The 20534-nt window shown below is 45.5% G+C and overlaps 1 long non-coding RNA gene across 1 annotated transcript; it reads left to right on the top strand.

Annotated features, from left to right (window-relative positions):
* Positions 1-17256: 17256 nt before the first annotated feature.
* Positions 17257-18810, top strand: LOC116640780. The gene is made up of 3 exons (XR_004301069.1): positions 17257-17493; positions 17804-18363; positions 18494-18810. It is a non-coding gene; the product is annotated as an uncharacterized LOC116640780 (long non-coding RNA).
* Positions 18811-20534: the final 1724 nt, after the last annotated feature.

The following is a 20534-nucleotide window of genomic DNA, read 5'->3' on the forward strand; positions in this document are numbered from 1 at the left end:
TCCTTGCTAGTTAAGCGCTTAAGAAAAGCACGAACTACAATTTAACTGGGGAAGAGTCACTAAGGGACAAAGTCCTAAAAAAAGACAGGGAGGCCCAGACTGAGAATGCCACCCACCTCCACTCACACACCCCCTTCTGTCAAGGCTGCTGAAGCCATCTGGTCAGAAAGAAGCTGCTTTTAAGGAATTTGGCTTTGTTGGGCCTGCGTATAAAATTCCAACACAGATGTTCCTTGGCAACCAAGCGCCTGACTTCTCTGGACCAACATGGCAAAAACTCTCCCTCCTTGGCTGGTTCTGGCCCCGAGGTGCACCAACTTAGTCCTTCCATTCAGTGCTCCTGGCCTGAGCCCTCCTAACCCTGCTGGATCTCGCCCCAAAGGTAACCAAACATTTCCCCACAGGGTTGAGCCGGACAGCCTCCTCCTCAGTGCTCCCTACCCTGTGCTTTAGAGGGTTTCACGGCTCTGCTTTGGCCACTCACAGTGCTCCCAACCCCAAAAGTCAGGGAGAAGTCCCTCCACGTGTAGTTAGAAATGTGAAGGTGATATGCTGAGCTTTCTGAGCACCCCAACCAGCCATGGGTATTGATTCATAAATCAACCTTGCCCATTCATGTGGGACTCCCCTGAGAGATGAACTGGCTTCCCCACCAGCCCCTGGCTTGTCTCTAGATCACAACCTAAGCCTGGGTCTGTCTCCTAGACACCCCTGGCCTCCTGTGGTTGCCTCTATAAATCCCAGGTGAAGCCTCAGACAGGTCATGCATTCCTAAGGAATGGGGTTAGGCCTTCATTCTGCTTCCCCCACAGAGGTTCCTTAGGCTGCTGGGCAAGGGGTGGACAGAGAGAGTGGCGGTGGGAATGGAGGCCAGGAGGACCTCGTTCTATACCAAATAAGGTAAGGTGTTCAGTGCGTTACCTGGAGTACAGAAAGGCTCACTAGCGGTCCGCTATTATTAGAAGGCCAGGCAGGTGGCAGACCTTCCAGACACCGTTGGAAGCACTCTGTATATATTCTCCACAAATCCTAATACATTTCCTTCAGGCTATTATTATTTTTCACAATTTCATAGCTGAAAAAACAGAAGTTCAGAGAGGTTAAATGATTCGTCCAATGTCACACAGCCAACAGTAGTCATTTCAAACACAAATGAGTACAACTCTAAAATCTGGACTCTTTCCGCTATTCTAGGCTGTCTTATCTCCCCTACGAGATGGCAAGCTTCTCAATGAATTTGTTTCTTAAAACAACTGATAAAATATTTTTTTAAAAAGATTCAGAAGAACTATGAGGAAAAAAGTCCAATCACTCTCATCAATGTGGGTATTGTAATAGAGCATAAAACTATGCTCTGGCCTCCTGGAAGCCCAAAGAGGGAAATGAAACAGGTGAAATTTGTCTTCCTGGGCCCTCCTTTCCTGATGGATTTTGCTCCCACTCCACCCCCCAACCCCACCCTCACCCCCAGCATCTACCTCTATCCCTCTACTGGAAGGATTCTGGGATTCTGGTGCCTGGTGCTTGATTCTCACCCGGGGCAACTTCCTATGCCTTGCCCTGTCTCTTCCCTCAGCCTACCAGTCTGCACTCAGTGATAATTTTTTCCTGTATTCGGTGCTTGCATAAAACTCAGAGAGTAAGTCTTGTGCACTGAAGGACTGATCTGGGCAGCACAGGTAATTACAGACCAGAGCAGAGTATGGTGAAGGTAGGAGTTTGAGGTGTAGAGAGGAAGAGCAGTAGGCCTGTCTCCAATGGAGGAATCATCTTCCATAGGAGGCAGGGGTAAAAGGGAGTATTCAGAATGGGAGTACCTTTGGGGACCCCACATATTGTACCATAGAGTCCCCTGCTTGCTCTACCATGGGTTTGGGCTGCTCATCCTCTTAACAGATCGATACAAGGTCAAGCAAATTTCACTAAATAATCCTGGAAGAACAGGACTGCTTCCTTGGACATTGTATCCATCTCCTACTCTTCTGGTGTGCAGATTACAGGCAGCTAATGAAATCCTATAGCTAAGGCAAGAGCCGGTCAACCTACTCCTGATTTCCGGAGATGGAAGGTATTTTGAGCATTAGAGAATCCACATGTGCACCAAGCATTTACTGTAAACTGGATGATTATGTCTTCCACTACCATGAACCACTATTTCACAAAGATACCTGACACTATGGAGTTTATTGTCTTAGGTTCTTTTGATTCTAAGGAAGGAAGTCAGGGAAAAAGGCTCTTTGGTAGCAATGCCATTGAATGATGAAGGAGGAGAACTCTCATGGTGTATCAGTCAAGGTTCTCTGGAGAAATAGAGCCAGCAGAGGCAGAAGCTGATGCTGCAGTCTGGGGGCAGAATATCTTCTCCAGGAAACTTCAGCTTTTGCTTTTAAAGTCTTCCACTGATTAGATGAGGCCCACCCACATTTTTGAGAAGAATCCTCTTAACTTAAAGTCAGCTGATTGTAGATGTTAACCACATCTAAAAAATGTCTTTTTTTTTTTAATATTTTTATTTATTTGACAGAGAGAGAAAGAGGGAGAGAGAGCACAAGCAGGGGGAGTGACAGGCAGAGGGAGAGGCAGAAGCAGACTCCCCGCTCAGCAAGGAGCCCGATGTGGGGTTTGATACCAGGACTCTGGGATCATGACCTGAGCCGAAGGCTGTTGCTTAACCAACTGAGCCACCCAGGCGCCCCCAAAATGTCTTCATAACAAACCTTTGATTCGTAGTTGATCAAAGAATGGGTAGTATAGCCCAGCCAAGTTGACATAAAACTAACCATCACACATGCACATCCAGGAACAGGAACCGTCATGGCCTTGTGAGGCCAGGAACAAAGAATGGTTCTGGATCTACTAGTACCCAGGCACTAGTGTGATTCAGCCACTTCCTCCCAATCTCTTCTACTCCCAAAAGGCACATTCTTTTTGTACATTCAGTTCAGATTTTGCAGAGAGAAAACATATTGATTCAAGCCATTTTTTTCATCCTAGGCCATGTTAAGGTCAGAGTGAGGGTCGGTTGTCCTGGAGGCAGGTGATCTCCCCGTGGCCCAAGCACTGTTTGTCCCTGTGCAAAGGTCAGCAAGGGCTCTATCTCAGGGCAGGCCGCTGTGGGCCAAGGAGCTTCAGCTAGGCGAGAATGGGGAGCACAGCAGGCCCCTGACTGCACAGCGCCAGCATGCCTTTCTACTGTTACAGCACCACCGCAGTGGATCCTAATCACACACACTGCTGCACACAACTCACCTCTTCCAGTGAGGAGACCACCAAAGATGTGTGTCCAATAGGCAGTGTGTGCAGCGGCGTGGGGAGGGGGCTTACAAAATTGTTTTTCAGCATCAAGGCCACAGTCCCCTGATGATACTCACTCCTTTCATGTTCCCTCTGCAACCTTTTCTAGGGGCTATTCCTGATCCTTCTGCAAACAAAGGGTAAATGGTGAATGTAACCACCACCAACACATCTAGTAAATATGATGGAAAACAGAACATTCTGAAGCTAGCAGTAACTAAAGTAATAACATCTACTTTTCTTTAAAAAAAAATTGGAGGAGAATATGGTATAATTACCCAACTTTCAGATTTTAGCAGGGAGGGGATAATAAACCTTAATAATTAGAAGGTACCATGCCCTTAATTCTAGAGTTAGTCCCAAGGCTGTACCTAACATTTGTCGCTCCTTTCCTCCCTTCTTCCATATTGCCTTTGCTTTTCACTCAATGTAGTTGAGTCTAACTTTTGTTATCAGGAAGTCTTTTGTCTGCAAATAATAGAAAATCCAACTCATAGTGGCTTAAATAAATAGGAATTTGTTTTTCTCATATAACAAGAGGTAGAAAGAAAATTTCTGGAGTTGGTCTAGCAATAATGTCAGGAATTTAGGGGACTCATCTCCATTCCACTCTCACCCTCTGCCTCCTGATCACAAGATGCCACCGTGGGCATCCTGGCCATGTTCAAGGCAAGAGGACTAAATAGAGACTGACACTGGCTGCATCTTGACTTTTTATCAGCAAAGCCAAAGCTTTTCTAGGAGAGTCCAGCAGGCTGCTCCTTCTGTTTCCTTGGCCAGAACCCCATCACGCCACCACTCCTAGCTATGTTGGAGGCTGTGAAAACAATTATCCAGCAAAAGGAGAGAGAAATGTCATAACGGACTTACACCAAATGTTATTCTTTGACTGGTCATGGCAGATTACCTTCCTCCAAACAAGATGAGTAAGAAGGAGGTGGAAAAATGGCTGTGTAATTGATGCACCTGCCTACATGACAGAGCCACAGTTCCCCACCACCTTTTATAGTCCCCTACACCTTATTTTACCGTCGCAACTTCCCCGGATAATCAACATCAAGCTCCTTTGCCAATGCCCTGGACCCCCAGCATTTATCAAACCACCAGTGGCAGACCTGGTTCCATAGGGTTTTTATCATGATCCTCAGGGAAGGAATCTCTCCAGTGGGTAGTGAAACTTCCAGACCAGCAGAGTTTAGCGGCAGTGGGAAAAAATGCTTCATCAAAGATGAGCATGAGTGGACCCCCACCTCCACCTCGAGACTCTTGGCTTTTTTTTTCCTGGCTTGGAAGAGATAGAAGCATATAAAAGAACTGAAAATTATTCAGCAATTCACAGTTGCTTTTTCTCAATCAGTCGTTACCAAACGAGAGTGATATGAGTGTCTGTGAAATGGTTTTGACTTTCTAAAGGGTTCCTCATGCCTGAAGGAAGACAGAGGCCCACTGGTCCAGTGGGAAGATATCCAGGAGTTAAGAGCTTTTTGGGCTAAGGCTGGTTCTGCAGCTACCTAACCAGCTGTGCATCTTTGGAGAGACCACCTCCCCTGTCAGGACCCTAGCGGCGTGCTCTGTAAGCTCAGCAGGATGGACTATCTAATCACAAAGGTCCCTTCCTACTAATTTATTAGGATTAAGAATCATTTATTAGGATTATTAATTTATTAGGATATTCATTAGAATTATAAATTAGGATCTATTAATTTATCTTGCAATTCTGAAATCTTATGATCCTATTACTTTCAGGGTTGAACTTTCTTGCTGTTCTTAGTCTGCCTTCATTTCGAAAGATAGACATATTCTCATTTCCCCTAAAGGCAATGGGCTTTCTCTCCAGATTAACTACCTAGAATATACTGCAGTGGCATATAAGAAGACTCCCAGTGGTTGGTCATACTGTATTATTCACAACTTCTATTTTCAACAATCAGGGAAAAAAGGAAGGAAGAAAGGCGTTCAGTTCAAAAGTCTTAAATCCCCCCACAGAAAAATAAAGCAAATTGAAACTGTCTGGATATTATTGGGGCCTTTCACCTTCTAGGTTAATTGGTCATGAATCAAAAGTACCACGAGGTTCTAACAGAATTCATTAGTGCCAAAGTTCATTTATTCACATTTGGTGCAAAAATGACGGTATACCATGGTGAAATAAATCTTCATTTAAAAAATAAATGTCAAGGCTGTTTTAAGACTTTTTAAAAATTGTTTGCGTTTTTTACACCTTTCTTTCTGGCCCGTAAGTGATTACATGGTACGCTACAGAGAACCATGGAGCTAGGAATCAGTTATCGAAAATCGTTGCCGGCACTAATTGTGTGGTCCTTACCAAGTCCTTTTATTTCCTTTAGCTTCAAAATAGAAATGATAATAATTAACACTAAAGGCTTCGGTGAGAATAAAATCACACCAGAAGAAATACAGTAATATATGCCAAAGTTTTTATAAGTTATAAAATGATACAGTTGAAATTAAAGACACCTTTGAGCTAATGTGGAAATGATTTAAAAAGAATGTAAAATATATAATTTGTGATTAATAATCTTGTGTGAAGTTCAAAAGATCTTCTCCATCTGAGATTTTTTTAGATCTATCTACCAAAATCCAAACCAGCTGAACTCATAGACACACATACACACACACACACACTCTTTAGTAGCATTTTAGAAATTTGTTTTCATTGATTCAGAAATAAAGAAAAACAAAATATTTTCAATACCCTAATCGTGTTTACTGTTTTACAAGTGTATACATGTCAAACCTTATCAAAGTGTACACTTGAAAATACATACAGTTTATTATATATCAATGACATCTTAATAAAGCTGTAAAAAATACTAATTCTAAAAGGCCGTTTAACATGGAAGATTATATTCTGGTTGACTCACTCTTCTGGCTTCCTTGTCCTGCGTTTTCCTTCATTCCTGGAAATGTTCTGGGAGAAAGTAGTCAGCACACATTCCTAACATTGCGCTCCTTGAAGTTAAAACTTCAAGACTTCCTACCACCTCTGGCAGTCATAAGGCAGATAATGAAGACCAGGACTCTGCAAGAATCTCTGTCCCTGACGGAAGCCCAGCTTGAAGCTCGCAGGTGGGGGTAGAACCAGCCACTGCCACTTCCCAGAATCCCACACACACCCAACTGCCCGGCTGGTCCTTCTCTGGGAATTCAGCACTGAAAGGCAGGCTCATCAGCTCATTCCCCAGGGAAATAAATGGAAGAGGAGAGAGAGAGGAAAAGGAAGAATGGGCAGCCCTGAGGTTTGAGTCCAATGCAAAAGCCAGCAAGGAAAGTATGGTGGCCTTGAGACAACAGACCGCTGCCTCCCAGCATCTTTCCTTCCCCTTTCCCTGATGTTTGGCTGCAGAATACATTCAGGCGAGGCCAGACATAAGAAGAGATTCTACTGAAAGCCATTTCACCCAACACAGAGATTTCTAAACAGATAGACCATTCGAGGTTGTATACAGGAATAGAAGAGATAGGACATTTGCCAGATGACAGGAAGTTTTGACAGAGATGATCTCAAGAGAAGGTTACTCTGCCCGAACCGAGTCCTCCCGCCCAGCAGCAGTTCATGATTCACTCCTTCGCTTTAAGGTTTTGACTTTGATACAAAGTAAATTCTTCTGGGAGTGCACGGTTCAGGTAATATTTTTATTCTCAGCTAGGTTTGATAAAAGTCAGAAAGCCCAAGCAGAGGTTCCCAGGATCACTTGCCCATTGAAATTACCTGATTAGATTTTAAACTACTGATACTAGGCTCTCACCTCCACAGAGTCTGACCTCACTGGTTTGGGCTTGAGCATAGGGATTTTTTTTTAAGTCCTCCAAATGATCTTAACGGGCAGCCAAGGTTGAGAAGCACCTCCCTTGGGTAGGGGACCCACACAGCTGGCTGATAAGCTGATCCCCTAGGAGCCTGGTGAACATACAGACGGGCGGACCCTCCTCAGACCTGTCTGAGATTCTCAGGGGGTTTTCCTACAGCCATCCACTAGCCCTGGTGTTAAGACCTTCAAGGAAGTACCCTCATCCGCTGCCTTGCACTCTCACTTCCCCTAGGGCATAAGGCCTAAAGCAGTGCCTCTCAAATGTGCATCCTGATTACCTGGGGATCCTGTCAAAATGCAGATGCTGAAGAAGGAGTCTAGAAAGACTGCGTTTCTAACTAGCTCTCACCTGATGCCCAAGCTGCCAGTCTGTGGACCACATTTTAAGGAGCAAGAGCCTACAGCCGTGGTTTTCAACCCTGGCTACACCCCCAAAATACTGATGTCTGGGAAAGTCTGATTCAATTGGCCTGGGGGACAGCCTGGGCCCTGGGATTGTTTTTAAAGTGCTCCAGGTGATTCTCCAGTGCAACCAAGTTTGAGAACCACAAATAAGCCAAAACAAAATGCTCTGTGAAAGGGATATCTGCTTTAGGATTTTGCGATGCTTTGTTTTATGATGGAAATAAATACGTTAAAATAAGAGTAGATGTAATTTCTCTGTGGAGAATGGATCTTGAGGAAGAACCTTTTGTTTGCCGAAGAGATGGTAGAAATGCAGACAGAGGCTGGTGGTAAAAAGAGAACTGTTTCTACAGAAAAAAGAGCACGGAGCTCTGAGGGAAAATGATTCCCAGACACCGAGAGGCAGGGGAGAGAAAGAAAAGCTGCTGTGAGGATGGAACTTGGGTAAGACGGAGAAATGAGTATAGAGAAATTTAAGACAGTTTTACTGTGCCTAGGGCCGTGTAAGCTCTTCCTCAGTGTCCAGAAACCTTCAACAAAGACCTAGTCCAAATAATAATCGAACTCCCCTCTGTGGTGGATTTTGTTTGGTTTTTGCCTGGGTCACTATACCTAATGGGGTTCTCATAACGACCCTATTATTAGGTTTAGAGAAGGTAAAAAATGTGCCCCAAGTCTCACAGGCAGAGGCAAAGCTGAAACCTGAGCATGGCTGAGGGAATCACCCCCAAAGCCCAGGCCCTGACACCCCAGGAAGAGACTGAGGCCTTGGACTCAATGTGCATGAGAAGAGACAAGGCCTCAAGGAAGAGAAAATAAGAGACAGGATGGAGGAGCAAGGTTTCTGCTGAAGGCAGGAAGGCTGCCAGCTCAGCACTGGCCTGCCACTCAGACCACACTTGAGTCCTGAGCCCCAGGGACAGAGAGGTGTGGTGTGGGGGAGGAGTCATGAGGTGAAAAGTTAAGAGCTTTTTCTTCAGGCATCTCTCTGCAGACCCCAAGATGGCCTGCCTCAAGAACAAAGTAACAACGAAACACAAAGGTAGGCCAGGGGATCCCCCGCTTTGGCAGGAACTCTGTGGAACACAGCACTCATTCAACGAAACACTGATTTAGCACCTACTGCGTGCCCAGTGTTGAGGCGTGGGTGACCCACAGTTCTAGTGCTAGAATGAAGACACTCCTCCAAAGATGTGCAGCTCGCTGGCTTCTGCCCGGTTCATCAGGGGCAGAGGTCCCTCTCTGCACGTCGTTCTGCCTACCCACACATCTTGAACACTACTCATTTCACCAAGGAAAAATTGTTTCTAACTTTCCTTATGCTCTAAAGGTTTCTGGAAGTCAAAGACAAGAAGAAAGTATCCATAAGATTAAAACAACCACCCAGCGCGTTGGAAGAAGTTTCTTTCATAGCTCCTTCAGGATGCACACAGTGTAATGTAATCCACAAATCAACAAGAGTTCCAAGGGTTATTTCTTCAGTGGCTCCTCAATATAAGGTTACATATCACGCCAAAGAGCAATTCAGCAAAACAATTCCACAGAGGCCTACTCAGCGAGGGCCTGCCCAGAGGGGCAGCCTCATTCAGGACAGTGTTAACGGAATAATTCTTAAATTGGGGGGTGGGGTGGGGTGTTGAGATTCCCTTCAAGAACCTGAAGAAAAAGCCACTGAATATCTCCCCGGGAGAAAACAGACATTTTGCACAAACAAAAATCCACTGCCTAGGATTCCAGTTCCTAGACCCCCAGAGCTCCAGTAACAGACCTGTTAGCGTCTGTGAGACCTGAATCCTGAACTGAGGATGCCTAGCTCGGAGGACCGAGTGGATAACACGTCCTTCAGCGCGCCCTTCATAAATGTCTTCTTTCCATGGGGCTCTAGAGAAAAACAAGGCAGTCATGAGGTTGAGGTTATGTCCTCGACAAGAGGCTGAAGCAACTGCCGCTCTTCAGGGACATCATCAGCACAGGGGACTCATCATGACTTCTCCGGCTCATCTCACTCCTGCAGTCGAAATCCCCCTCCTCAGTTTACCTCACGTCAGCTGCTTTTGAAGAGGCATTCTCTTAAATCACCCACCCTAAGATACAAATGACTGAGAGCCCCAACCCCACCTGGGGATCTTCCCATTTCAAAAAGTGGCTGGGTTTATCCAAATGGTGACATTTCAGAACACGTGACACAGGAAAGCAATGCCAGACCGACAAAAGAAGGAAAATAAATAATGAGCACCTGTTAGCCGGCAGGCACCGCACGCGTTCATTTGATTTCCCTAACGTCGTTGTCCACTCTTTACCGAGAAGGAAGCCGGTGCCCCAAAGACAAAATAACTTAATGCCCTAGAGCAGGGTTCCCAATCTGTGTGCACATTGCAATCACCTGGGGACCTTCAAAGACACTGGCTCCCATCCCAGAGGTTGTAGCCTTGGCTTTGGCATTTTTAAAAGATGCTCTGAGGATTCTACTCAGTGGACCTTTTGGGAACCACTGTCAGAGAGTAGAAAGTGGAGATGTGAATTGCCCCAGTTCTTTCTTACTTCAGGGCGGATATTTTGTGGGACATCCATGCGGTCATCCAAGCTGTATAAATCTTGCACTAGTTTAATATCAGTTGGTATGTAGCTGCCGATTCAAGCCCCTGTCCTCCAACATCACCCCCATCCCTTGCCCTGACTCTCGGGGTCCCCTCATGCCCGGAGCTGGAGGGCTGTGCCAAAACCATGGTCAAGGATCTTGAGGATCATCCCTGGCAGTTTCCGTGCTCACTTGCCTTCTTACACCACCTTAGTACATGTGAGCAAAGTCAGAAAGAAAATTCAGGGTAGTTTTCTGGGCATCAGCTCCACAAAGCTGAAAACCCCTGCCCCACACCTGTTCACCATATTGACCCTAGCTGGAAATACCGACAGCAAATTGGAACCTTTGCTCAGTTTTTGCAAGAGACAGCTCAGGAGTTTGAAGTCAAAATATGTTTTGTTCTCGAATGTACCAAATCCATTGTCAGGGTGTCTCCTTGAGTTGTCCAGAAAATAAGAGATACTATGAAAGAAAAAAGGCTCAGGAAATGATCTCAGACTTCCCAGCCGACTACACTTTCCTGTAATACAAACAGCAGGTCAGGCAAGTCTGAGGTTTGAACAAGAAATTCCTGTTCCCATTGGGGCAAAGAGCAGGGGAATACAGCTTTCCATCATTAACCAGAGTAAACCACATGAAATGGGACAATCAGACAACATGCAAAAACAAGCTGGAAGCCTCCGGCCTCTATACATCTGGTCAGAGACAGTAAATACAGAAAATGAAAGCAATACATTTCACTATTAGGTTCCATCTCTTTCATAATTAACTGCAGAAGAATATAAGCAGTGATAAAGATCTTTCTGTTACTTAAGGCACCTCGTCTCTCAGGGCATCCCCCGAATGAGTGCCTGTAGAAAGTGTGCCCTTCTTTATATGTTTAACAAACATCAGCAGAGTGGCTACTATTTGCCAGGACCTCTGCTAGGAGACAGGATGGAATGTAAGCCTGAGAAAGACACGATGTTGGCTCTCAGGAACCCACAATCCAGGAAAAAGACACACAAACTATTATAATGCACCCTGAGAAAAACTGGAACCAGCGGTCGTGCAAGGTGCTTGGGAGCTCAGAGCAATGGGTAATTCGTTTGGCTGCCGGGTTAGGAAACTCATGGAGAAGCCTTATCTGCCATGATACTGTAGATGGATGGGTCCAGTTGATTCCTGCCATTTATTCCAACCCTATCTTCAGATTCTATAAAAGAAGAGAGAGATACACCCTGGACATGGTCCTGGATCATGCATGAATATTTTTTAAAGCCTCAGAACAAAGGTTGGAGACTTCTTATGCATCATTAAGGCCCCCAAAGAGTACCTGTGAATATCTGCTGGGTCCTGAAAAATGTCAGACTAAGTAAGGTATGACCTGGAGATTATGTCAGGACATATAAGAATCACCCTTCAGCCAGAAAATGGTAGATCCTTTTACTATGAATCATGCATTTCCCAGAAGCCTCTGATTCCCTGAAATTTTCCTTGAGGTTCTGAGAGGCACTAATGAGCTCTTTCAAATGGCACCATTTTTGATCATGTCTGCCTCAGCATTCTAGTAAGGAAAACCGGCCTTAGCCTTTCACATTGAAGATTTGGTTGGGTTTCATTTCGTCACTTCCTCTCCTGCTGCTTCTTTCTATGGGCTGGCTTGGAGTGGTGATTTCAAATAAAATTTAAAAAGAAACTCCTGACATGCCTAAACAAACCTGACAACCATTTGGAAATATAAGTAGAGTCACTGAACACTCTTCCTTCAAGAAAAGCCTTCTTTCAGGGCGCCTGGGTGGCTCAGTTGGTTAAGCGACTGCCTTCGGCTCAGGTCATGATCCTGGAGTCCCTGGATCCAGTCCCACATCGGGCTCCCTGCTCGGCAGGGAGTCTGTTTCTCCCTCTGACCCTCCCCCCTCTCATGTGCTCTCTCTCATTCTCTCTCTCTCAAATAAATAAATAAAATCTTTAAAAAAAAAAAAAAAAAAGAAAAGAAAAGCCTTCTTTCAAAGCCCACTGCCTGGGAGGTGAAGTCATGTCAGGCGGGCAGAGAGAATCATTCCAAAAGTAAATCTAAGAGCAAAAGATTTGAGCAAAATGAGCAAAAATGACCCCTCTCATTCCCATGCAACAGTCACTGCAGCTAGGGGCTTTTCTCATAAACTCAGTTGGTGTGTTCATTCTATTTACTGAGTATCTATACAGCCCAGGAGCTGGAAGAGAGGAATCAGAATTCTAAGACGAAGGACAGACAAGTCTCTCAAAGGATTATATACTTTATTTACAGACATGGACAGTGATTTTATTTTTTAAAAATCTTGAATAAATAGGGAACACAGTGCTAAGTGTGGAAGGGGCCAGTCTCAGTCTATAGACTGGAATCTACCAACGTTTTTTTCATTATCTTATGGCCTTTTGTTCTTGCAACATTTATATAGTTAAGATCATCTTGAATATACAATTTGAGGGTTTTTTTTTTTTTAAGTTTACCTGAAAAAACATGTCCCCTACCATGAAAACATCCTAGTCAATATCATCTTTAAGTAAGTGCCCAGTATTCCATTGTGTGGGTGTAGCATAAAATTCATACAATTCCACAGTACTAGGCGTTTAGGTTGCTTTGGCAATAATAAATAACATAGTGATTAGCATCTACGCCCATACGTCTTTGTCGGCATTTCTGATTATTTCTGAAGAAGATTCTCAGAAAAGGAATTACTGAGTAGAGAGTATGAATATTTTAAGGCTTTTTTCAAGCCCATTGCCAAATTGCTTTCCTGAACATCGGGAGCCATGCTTTTCTCCCCACACCCTCACCAGCCTTGAGTAGTGCCATAGTCTTAATCTTGCATGATGCAGCAGGGGGCAAATTGTATTTTATTGTTGTGATTTGCATTTCTGTGATTACTGGTAAAGCTGAATGTTTTCCCATATATTTGTAAGCTGCTTTTATTGCCTTATCTGTGAACTGTCTGTTCACACTACCTACCTACTTTCCTATATTAATGTTTCACTGTTCTTCTTATCAAAGTAGAAACTCTTTAGAGACTGAGGCTATTAACTCCTTCTCCATCACATTTGTGATAAAAAGGTACTTTTAGTTGGCTTTTAATTTGTTATGGTTTTTTGTTTTGGTTTGGTTTTGGTTTGTTTTGGTTTTTTAGAGAGAGAGCGAAGGCGAGCAGAGGGGGAAGGGGCGGCGGGAGAAGAAGAGAGAGAATCTTAAGCCAGCTCCATGTCCAGTGCACAGCCGGACATGAAGCTTGATCTCACAATGTGACCTGAGCCGAAATCAAGAGTCGCACGCTTAACAGACTCATCCACCCAGGCGCCTCTGTTGTGTGTGTGTGTGTGTGTTTAACTTGCATTTACCATACATCCTAGCCTGATTCATTTCTTTCCCATTCTTCACCGATGCTCCTCTGCCTAGTAACTCAGGGTGGTGTATTCTAGAGGGGCCACTCTGTGAGGGATAGCCCAGACTCTGGAGAGAGATGATAAGGCCAGGAAATAGGGGTTGGCAGAACAGGGCTCTATTGGGGAGCAGGGAGGACATATAGCTAAACGTGTGAGGAGGAAACAAACAGGCAAGATGAAGCAAAGGGAAAATGAGGGTGGGAACATCAACAGAGCCAGGAATGAAGCCTATTCAGAAATGCATGCCAAGAAGTTCTACCCTCTGGTTAGAGGTTGGCTCTCAACCTTTTAGCACCCAAGAGTGAAAAGGTGTGAAAGGGCTTTGGTAAGTCAGAGAAAGACCGTGGGAGAGAGTTGAGAGGTAGGTATGGAAGGAACCAGAGAATAGAGAGAACGAGAGGCAGAGTGCCCACACTAGATGTTTACTAAAGCCCAACCACCTTCAGACGAGTGTGCTCTGGTATTACAGACTCAGTGCATGGCAAACAGAAACTTCACCAGCTCTAGATGGTGACGTATTGGGTTGGCTGCAGAGAAATGCTAAGACTGATAACATCTGACATTTATACAGAGTATGGAAAACATATTGCACGGTGAAACATACACCTCTGCAAATGGCGTGAAGCTCTCTAGGCACCAAGGTGCCAAGACTACTAGGGTGGGAAGCATGAAGATCACCGTGGCCTACGTGTGTGAGTGCAAGATGGACTGAGAGCTGTCGGATCAAACACAGATTGCACCACAGGACGAAGCTTCTTCTCTCCATACAGAAAAGCATTGCTTGGATCTTCAGGTTCAAGTAATGGCATGCTAAGTAATTTAGACCACCTCCTATCAAAGATAACGTAATGGAGGACAGTAAAATCATCTATGTAACAAATCCAGTGGAATCTACAAATGGTTGCAGGATACAAGATCAATATACAAAAGTCCATTTTGTCTCTATAGACCAGCCACAGTCAGGAATTGCAATGATCAGACAAGATAGACTTTAAGTGAAAAAGTGCCACAGGAGACAAAGAAGGATATTCGATAATGATAAAAGGGTCAATCCACCGGTAAGATAGAACAATTATAAGTACATATGCACCCAAATCAGATCATCTAAATACATAAAACAAACACTGACAGGAGTGAAGGCAGAACTAGAAAACAATAATAGTAGGATGCTTTAGTACTCCACTTTCAATAATGGAGAAATCAACCAGATTCTTCTTTTCAACAAAGATACAGTGGACTTAAGGAACAACATAGACCAAATGGACCAAACAGAAATATACAGAAATTTCAACCCAGCCGTAACAGAATAAACATTTTTTTCAAGCACACATGGAACATTCTCCAGAAGAGGTCACATGTTAGGTCACAAAACAAGTCTTTTTTTTTTTTTTTTTAAAGATTTTATTTATTTATTTGAGAGAGAGAGAATGAGAGACAGAAAACACGAGAGGGAAGAGGGTCAGAGGGAGAAGCAGACCCCCTGCTGAGCAGGGAGCCCGATGCGGGACTCGATCCCGGGACTCCAGGATCATGACCTGAGCCGAAGGCAGTCGCTTAACCAACTGAGCCACCCAGGCGCCCTCATAAAACAAGTCTTAACAAATTTAAGAAGACTGAAATCATACAAAGTATCTTTTCTGACCACAATGGAAATTGTAATTAAAGACCTGCACCATTTATAACAGCATCAAAAAACGAAATAGAGATAAATCTGAAAAAATGATGCAAAAGACCCATACACTGAAAGCTATAAAATATTGCTAAGATAAACTAAAGACCTAAACAAATAGAGAAATATATCTGGTTCATAGATTGGAAAGTTCAATATTGTTAAGAAGCCAATTGTCCTCAAATCGATCTACCAATTCAAAGGTATCCTAGTAAAAATCCTAGATGGTAATTTTAAAGAAATTAACAAGCTGGCTCTAAAGGACTGAGAATAACCAAAACATATCTGAAACAGAACAAAGTTGAATGGCTAACGTTATCTGGTTTCAAAAATTATTACAAAGCCATAGCAATCAAAACAATTTGGTATTTACATAGAGACAGACAGATCGATCACTGAAACAGAGTAAGATTCAGAGATACACCCACACATAGATGGACAACTGATTTTTGACAAAGCCTCAAAGGCAATGCAGTGGAGAAAAACAGCCTTTTCAACAAGTCACAATGAGATACCGCTTCGCACCTATTCAGATGGCTACAATCAAAAAAAAAAAAAAAAAAAAAACCAGAAAATAATAAGTGTCGGTGAGGACGTGGAGAAAATGGAACCTTTGTGCGTTGTTGGTGGCAACATAACATGGTGCAGTCGCCGTGTAAAACAGTATGACATTTCCTCAAAAAATTAAAAATAGAACTACCATATGATTCAGTAATTCCACTTGTGGGTCTATACCCAAAAGAGTTGAAAGCAGGATCTCAAGGAGTTATTTGTACACCTGTGTTCACAGCAACATTACTCACAAGAGCCAAGAGGTGGAAGTAACCCACGTGTCCACGGACAGATGAATGGATAAACCAAATGTGGCATATACATAGAATATTATCCGGCCTTAAAAAGGAAGGAAATCCTGACACACGCAACAACATGGGTGACTCTTGAGGACATTACAGTAAGTGAAATAGGCCGGTCACAAAGAGAAAATATTATAGAATTCCATTTATATGAGGTACCCAGAGTAGTCAACAGTGGGTTGGGGAAGAGGATGAGATTCCATGGCAGACCTCTGAGTTTGAGATGCCTGCAAGGCTCAAGTGTGGAAGTTTGATTAGCAGTTGAAAATAGAGATCCAGGGCGCCTGGGTGGCTCAGTCATTAAGAGTCTGCCTTCGGCTCAGGTCATCATCTCAGGGTCCTGGGATTGAGCCCCGCATTGGGCTCCCTGCTCCGCAGGAAGCCTGCTTCTCCCTCTCCCACTCCCCCTGCTTGTGTTCCCTCTCTTGCTGTGTGTCTCTCTCTCTGTCAAATAAATAAATAAAATCTTAAAAAAAAAAAAAAAGAAAATAGAGATCCAGAGCTAGGAAGAATCTTTTAGGCTAGAGTTGCACCAAAGTATAGATTTTTAAAATAATGGGCAGTTTTCTCTGAAAAACTGGGGTGGCGGGGTGGGGTGGGGAGAGGTAATTGTTTTGAGAAGAGAACTGAGCCGAGGGATCCCTGGTAGGTTGAAGTCAAGAAGAGACAAGGTTGGCACTTGTCCCAGTTCATAAATGAGGAAGAGCAGGTTCTGACAGAGTAGGCAACTTGCCCCAAATCACTCAAGTCAGTAAGGCGCACAGCCGGGGTTTGGACCTATGATCCACCCTTAGCCGCTCTCCTCCTCCCGCTAAACAACAAAACAAAGAAACCACCTAAGCAGGAGAGGCCGCCTTGCCAAGTAGCTGCCTCCTGGTGCAAGTCCCCCTCGCCAGCTGAGACCCAGTTTCCTCACCTGCAAACTGGGGGAAATGGGACTTCTCTTTCCTGGGGCACCGGGCTGTGGCGGGGACCAGGGGAATCCCAGATACAGACAATTGTTTGCTGGGGCTCCAGTCTCTGTGCACCAGTCTCTGAACAAGGGAAGACCCTCCACGCAGTTGGCCTGCGATAATCTTCAAGGCAGAGGTCATAATCTTCCCACGAACCTGGACCAACAGCCAAGTTAATCAGTTCAACCTCAGACCCACTTCCTCATGTTTACCTTTCTCTGGGAACCATCAGACCCAGCCCGGTTCCCAGTCCGCCCAGTTCCCTGTTCTCTGCCAAGCCGGGGCCATTCCAAAGCCAGCCCCCCTCTCTGCAGGCTGGCCCTGACCGAAAGCCCAGGGCAGGATATTGAACCCATATCCTGTTCCAACCCTTTGGGACTAGAAACTGCCTTGTTTTTGGCAGTCCCCACCTCAGTGCCAGGACTAGAATCTGGGGAGTCAGGAGGCGGCAAGCTGCTGGTGCTGCCCAGCTAGGACTTCTGAGAATCACCCGAGCCTGAGAACTGTGAGTCACTGGCCCCTGCCCACTGCCCGCCTTGTGGCCTCAGGCTCACGGCCTGCTTGGACCACACCCTCGCCTTAGAATCACAAACCTACGGGCTGCTGTGTGCTGCTTACCAGGCTACGCATCCTTCCAGCAGCCTCAGTGGGGCCCCCACCCTTCACCCAGCACCCCCATCCACAGTGCCTGCCCCCTCCATAGCCTTTTTTTCCTGCACCCTTCACCCCCAAATGTACATGTCTCCCAAGATTTCACCCGAGATAAATTTTCTTCTCTGGATTGACTGTCCTTTGACAATCTTATCTACTCCTAGGGTTTCAACTAGCACCCCCAAAGTGGCAGAGGCCTAAGGATATAAAGGTCATTTTCAAATTAGACTGACCAGGGCCCAAGGCTGGTCAAGGAAGGAGGAAGAAGAAAAAGGGTGAGAGTCAAGAGGGAAGCTGAGTCCCCAGAAGGATGGCCCCTCACCACAGACGTGGAGGGAGAAACCCAGGCCCCAGTGGGCTCTGAATCCTCCAGGCCTGGCATAGAGCCAGGCACAGATGGGTGCAGAGTCTCTGCTGGATGGATGAATGAATGAACAAGTTGGTTCTTCCCTCTCCGGATCCGAGTGTGTTTTCCGGAGCCACCCTCCTTCCTGATACACGAAGCCGGGAGAGGAAGTGACTAGGCAGCCAAGTCCAGAGAGGAAACATGAGTCCCTGTGAGATCTGTCCAGGAACAGGAGACTAAGAGAGGACAGAACAGGCACCCAGATTCCGAAGCAGCACCCCAGCTCCTGCTGTCTCCCTACAAAAGCTTGGGTACCACTGGCTCAGCCAAGCCCTTGACTATTTTCATCTTGTTTAATCCTCCCAAAGACCTTTGGAGGTAGGTACTATTATTTTCTCCACTTTACAGATGAGAATATAGAGGCAGGAGGTCAGGAAACCTGACCAGGATCCCACAGTTTATCAAAGTAACCAAGCTGGATCTTTTTCTTTTTTCCTTTTTCCTGCAGTGGTGCTGTTTCATCTTTAAAATGCCAGCAATTTGCCCACATGCTCAGCTCTGCTACAATGTGTTATTTTCAGATCTAGCAATGAACTACAGAATGGTAGAAGTGGAAGAGCCTTTGAGATGAATTAGTCCGGGCCAGAGTTGGGGAGACAGGGGGAGGGAGCCTGAGCATACAGGCTGCAAATCCTCCCCTCCCTCTTCTTCCTTCTGCTCCTAAAATAAAACTGAACAAAAGACTGGAAAGTTACTGGATCAGAGAATTCAGCATCTCCCTCCTAACTCCCTGGGATTTTATTATTCAAGATAGCAAGCAGGACCTACATCCTGGAGCAAGAAGAAGCTAAGATCTCCCTGCCGGTGGGTGTGATTTTGAAAGTGCGAAAAGACAGGAGCTTCTGGGCCCCTCCCTCCAGCAGAGACCTGTCCTCCTCGAGCCCTGTCTGGGATGCTGGGAGGCTGCAAAGGGCAAATGCAGGGCCTGAGGCCTTCTCACAGTCGGCTCCCCAGGAAGACAACCCTGTCCTTCAGCAAGCCCTCACCTCCCATCTGCGTCCCTAATTGGCATCTTCTGGTGACTTCATTTTTCACTCTTGGCTAAAATGGGCCTCTTCTATCCCGGGTGTTGACAAGCTCAAGAAGTTGTGTGGGGCCCACTGCCAGGCACTCATGGTGACAAAGCATGACTCACCGCTCCCAGGTCAGTGGGGGGGGTGTGGTGGTGTAGGAGGCAGGGGAAGCAGCTGACAAGGCTCACCACTGCATCACTGGGCCTTCTGCCCTCTTGTGAGGCAGCTCCACTCTCGGATGGGAAATAGACACCCCAGAACCCTCTGACGGAGGCAGGACAGGCAGCCCACAGGTCTGTCACATCTCAAGGCTGCTTCTCTGTTTTGTCTCCCACCCCCAGTGCCAAATGCTAAACTGTCTTTCAGAGAGAGCTCTAAAAGGGAAATATAAGCCAGCCCTCCTTGAATCCCCTCAATCATAGAACGTTAGCAGTGGGGAGTGGGGAGCCAAAGAAAGCCTTAGAGATCATTAAACTCAATCTTTTTATTTTGTGAGAAAGAATTTGAGGTCCAGAGAGGTCAAGCCATTTGACCAAGGCCCCAAAGTGAGTTAGAGGTGGAGCTGGGACTAGAACTTAGGTGTTTGTTCCAGACTTGTGCTCTCTTGCCAACCAAGATATGATGAGAATTTCACTAGCGCTCCTGAGAGAGAGGAGGCCGACTCTCCCCCAGAAAAAGGGGCAAGAAGCACTAATGCCTAAGGTGAGATGAGTTGGCTGGACTTCGGCTTTGCCCTTTGTTCTTCTCAGATGGGGCTCTGTGCTTTCCTGGCTTATGGGGAGCCCCAGAGCCCAGGGGGCTCCAGGATGAGCATTCCCTCTCCCAGGAACGATACTTCACTCACAGGAACGTGCCAATGGCAGATGACCCGCAGACTCTTTCTTGGCTTAGCCAAGAGCAAGTTGCCCTTAGAAGAGCCTGTTACATCTGGCTGCTAAGTGACCTTATTTCTCTTTTTTCTCTTTCCTGACCTTCTGGGTAAACAGTGTGTTAGCTCAGGGGAGACTTAAATTCATGAACCCAGTAAATGAAAAGGGGCCACAAAGTTCCTCTGGTCTGTACGTGCTCCACGGGACCCCCTCCACGACACCCCAGACGGACACTACCTTCAGCTTGAACACTTCCCAGGATGAGCCACTGTTTCTCCCTCACTCCCGGCCCCTCTGCTGCTGGACAGACCGAAGAGATAGAGACAGCTATCTAGTCCTGACTGGAGTCAGCCACCCTGTGATGCCCCCTGCGCTGAAACAGAGCGAGTGACTACCCTTCTCTGGACTATGGCCTGTGTCTTCGCTCATGACTTATAGGGACAAGCCCAGACAGACATAACCGTTCTTGATCCTACAAAGACTGAGTGTCTGTTTGGGGGTCTAGTCCAATAGGGCTCTTGCTCAATTTTCTTGTCCCATCTGATTTCCATGAATTTAAAAGAAGAAAGAAAGAAAGAAAGAAAGAAAGAAAGAAAGAAAGAAAGAA

The sequence above is a fragment of the Phoca vitulina genome, unplaced genomic scaffold (assembly GCF_004348235.1).
Source record: "Phoca vitulina isolate PV1807 unplaced genomic scaffold, GSC_HSeal_1.0 scaffold20, whole genome shotgun sequence".
Taxonomy (NCBI): Eukaryota; Metazoa; Chordata; class Mammalia; order Carnivora; family Phocidae; genus Phoca; species Phoca vitulina.